The sequence below is a fragment of the Bos indicus genome, chromosome 3 (assembly GCF_029378745.1).
Source record: "Bos indicus isolate NIAB-ARS_2022 breed Sahiwal x Tharparkar chromosome 3, NIAB-ARS_B.indTharparkar_mat_pri_1.0, whole genome shotgun sequence".
NCBI lineage: Eukaryota > Metazoa > Chordata > Mammalia > Artiodactyla > Bovidae > Bos > Bos indicus.
Window position 1 is genome coordinate 16,471,492 of NC_091762.1, and position 3,845 is coordinate 16,475,336.

The following is a 3,845-nucleotide window of genomic DNA, read 5'->3' on the forward strand; positions in this document are numbered from 1 at the left end:
TCTACCCTTTCTCCCTCAAGTTTCTGTCCCTCAGTATGGTGCAGGGGCTCCCGCAACTTTCCACAAGGCATGTATTACCCCAGTGCCTGCTCAGAATCTCAGTTCCTTGGATAATAATTCCAGCACCCTGCTTTTGTGGCTGCTTATGTTGGTTTCCTAAGTCCGAAGTTCCAAGAAACCAGAATGGCAATTACCCTCCACCACTCACCTTAATATACAGAGAATCCCAAATTTGTCCCAAATCAAAAGCATTTGGCACAAAGTTTTATTTGGAAGAAAGTCCTTCTGGGAAATCATTTTAAACTTGAGACATTATTGCCAGCAAGATGACTTTGTTGAGTCTTTAAAGAGACAAGGAACACACAGGGCCTTCCCAAAACCAGATCAGTTTTTGTTACAACACTTCCAACAAGCAAAGATTCTACTGAATTTGTTGCCTTCATTCATACTTTGTTTGATAATGCAATCTCAGTTGCTGTATTTAGCAAACAAAGAAAACATTCATAATATTGATTGCTCAAAAGGAGGTTACTCTGCATATTTTATTCCATTCCAAAGAGGACAAGTTTATACTTTTCTGCTCTATATTATTTATTTTTCATTAATAAAACTTCACATAGGGTAATTCTAGGCTGCCCAGAAGACATTGCCAGATTTGAGGGACAGGTAGGTTGGGTTTCTAAAGAAATACGCAAGCATGAACTATTGAGAGTGAATTTCACCTATTTCTTGGGTCACAAAGAAAGCGAACTTCCCTGTGGATAAATCCTTCACCCAATTGGGTCAATGTGTCACACAGATCTTTATTGTTTGATGCAGTCATTAAGAATTAAGAGTTCTACATTCCCTATCACCAAGAAAGATTTTTAAGCAAACTTTGGGGCTAATTTTTAACCATTACCTCTTCTCCCTACACAGGTGCACAAAAAGGCCTGTAAATGTGTCTAGATAGTACAGGATTATTTGATACACAGAAGTCCATTTTCCCAGGCTGCCATTATTGTCAAGTTTCAAAACTTAACTTACAAAAAATCAAGTGTTGTTCAACCAAGTACCTAGATTGAAATCAAACAGAAAAAAAAAAAAAAGAAAATACCTAGAGGAAAACTATAGGCATTATTGTAATTGGCTCAAAGATGAAGATTCTAACCATGGGAGTAGCCTCTCCTAGAACTTAAAAAATATAGATTGTGTTCTACTCCACATGTGTTTCCATTTGTGAGCATGAGTTGTTAAGTAGAATTTCATGACTACCTGTAAGGACAATTGCATGTACAGTACCTGTCAGCCCAAATACATTAGTCATTTCAAAACCCACATTAATTACTTAGGAAAGGGGAGGAGGGGAACCTCCTGATCATTCTATTAACTTCCATTTCTCTCTTATAAGTGCTTTGAAATGTGTGACGAACAAAATTTTACCACCTATGTAGTAGCAACACTGAGCAACAGGTCAAAAATAAGTGATCTGGGATGGATCACTGGAGGGCACAGAATTAGTAGCCTTTTAGTAGTAAAGAGACACATACCCAAAGTTATCACAGTAGAGGTGAGGAATCTCGTTAAGTACTCTTTCATATAGCATAAAAATATTTAATGAAAGTAGGTGAGAAGTACTGGAGACAAGGGAATAGTGCAGGAACAAATACAGGTTTCAACACAGGAGTGCCCTTGACCATTTTTTGAAAACCAGCTACTTAAAAAAATAGCCAGAGAAATTTTACAGAAAAAAATAAATAACAAGTATTTATTGAGTATCTACTATGTGTCCAGTATTTTAGTAAATACAAAAGCAATATGACTTGGTTGCTGCCCTCAGGGAGCTTACAATCTAATTTGGGAAACAATTCAGAAACTCTGAAGCTGGACGGGGTGGGTAAGGCTTGCTACTTCTAAAAGAGCAATTAATTCCCCTAGATGCTCTGTGGAAATTACCCCTGCAACTCCTTCCCCATCAACTTGAACCTAATTTAAAAAAGAGTACTTCCCAGTTAGGACACATTTTGGCAAGAAGGGGCTTTAAAAATCATAATCAAAACAGTACATTTTAAGGTCTTTCATCATCAGTTTTCATGCCAGCAACACTTTCCGACTTCCCGTTCACAACGGAAATAATCACCGGGAGAGCCTAATCTTTTTAAGGACAATGGTTGCAGGATCTCAAAAGCAGTTTTATCAACCTATACACGGCCAAAACGTTTTAGTTCTCCAGGAATTCGGGTTGTCAATGACCCTCATCACATCCCAGCAAGTCACATCAGATATCCATCCCCAAAGCAGAAGATGGGCGGTGGAAGTGAATGGGGAGGAGACAAAAAACAAAACAAAACACGATTTCACCATCTAATAATCAGGGACAGTCAAAGGCAAAAAGGATAACAATAACAACAACAAAAAAGGCCTGTTACTGTGGTGTTTTTCTTTCACAATATCCTACACCAGAGATGGCTACATTTCAAGAACAGTGGAAAAGGAGCAGCCTATTTGTGACATCAGTTTGCAAAGCAATTTAAGGACTGCCCACAAGGTGAAGGGTCTGAAGAAATTTGGGATTCCTGTTCCATTATGAGAAGAGTGATCAAATACCCCACTGCTCTAGTGACGTCCCTTAGGCGTAATATACCCTATGGGGGGCCTCCCATGCCCAGCTTCCCAGATAACACCATAATTGTTTGGGGTACCCAAAACAACAGTATGGACAACAGGAAGCTAAAGACAGCAGCAAAAAATATATTCCAAGAGCTGGGGCGGTGAGAAAGAAAGGGTAATAAGAGGAGCTGACAAAGAGGCTGGAAACGGAGAGGGGACGCAAGCCCACGCGTGGAGGATGGGAGGCTCACCCCGCTCAGCACCACATCGGGAGCTCACAGGGCCAATCGCCTCCTTACCTCCCACCCGGAACAAATTAATCCTCCGCACTCCAAACTGAGGGCCACATGGGGGAGTTTGGGGCAGCTCCACCCCATCGTCTTCCCTCCCCCCACTCCCCGCCACCCCTAAACCAGGCCGGATCCGGATCAGAGGGGGCCCGCAGAGGGTTGGAAAGGGAGGAGGCCTTCTCGTCTTCTCCACAGGAACCGGCCAGGGTAAAGAGAGGGCCCTACCTCAGGCGGAGCCCAGGCCTCACTCACTCGCGCTCTTTCTCGCTCTCCCCCGTCTCAGGCTCTAGCCGCATGGCCCCCCCCCCGCCGCCGACTGCCCCAAGCCCCGCCCCGGCCACGCTCCCAAATCGAGGCCCCGGCTCTGGCGCGGCCCACTAGGCCGCGAACCCAACCATAAACAAAACCTCCAGCGGCCGACTCGAGGGGGGGCGCCAGGGCTCGCACGACTAGGTGGGGGGTGTACAGTGGGAAACACGGTGCGGGGGGGCCTACCGAGGGAGGGGTATACGGCGGGGGTAAGGGAGAAAGGAGGGAGGGTAAAAGGGGGAACGCGGATTTAAAGGGGCCGCGGACAATACCCGGCCCCGCCGCGCTGCCGCTGCCGCCGCCGCCGCCGCCAACGCCGCTGCGCTCCCAACTTTACCTCAGTCTCCTCCACACTGACACCCCGGGCCGCGCCGCCCCTGTCACGTGATATAAGGTTCCCTCCTCCCCCCTCCCCTTTTCCCTCTCGCGCTCGCTCTCGCGCCTTCTCCCTCCCACTTGCCTTCCTGCGTCCCCCAGCACGTGACGCGAAAAGGGACGCGCACGTAAGCGTGCGCGTGCCGCCTCGCCACGAGACACCTCGTTCCGGCTGCGCGCGTGTGCCCCGCCTCCTCCGCGGCGGCCCCGCCTCCGCCACGTGACGAGCAGAGGGCTTCTGCTTCCTCTTACTGGCGTAGTTCCGCGTCTCAGCACTCGCCG

The 3,845-nt window shown here is 47.0% G+C and overlaps 1 protein-coding gene across 28 annotated transcripts in view; it reads right to left on the reverse strand.

Annotated features, from left to right (window-relative positions):
* Window positions 1–3,845, reverse strand: part of UBAP2L (ubiquitin associated protein 2 like) — a 47,975-nt gene that overhangs the window by 43,662 nt on the left and 468 nt on the right. For 24 of the 28 annotated variants that reach the window (XM_070785619.1, XM_070785615.1, XM_070785618.1 and 21 more), the window contains exon 1: window positions 3,461–3,563. The exons of 1 other annotated variant lie outside the window; for it this stretch is intronic. The gene's annotated coding sequence lies outside the window, so the exon portion shown is untranslated. Of the gene's footprint in view, window positions 1–3,104; window positions 3,126–3,460; window positions 3,599–3,648; window positions 3,673–3,845 lie in introns of those variants that run through there. 3 more of the 28 variants (XM_070785597.1, XM_019954469.2, XM_070785598.1) reach the window with 3 other exon arrangements.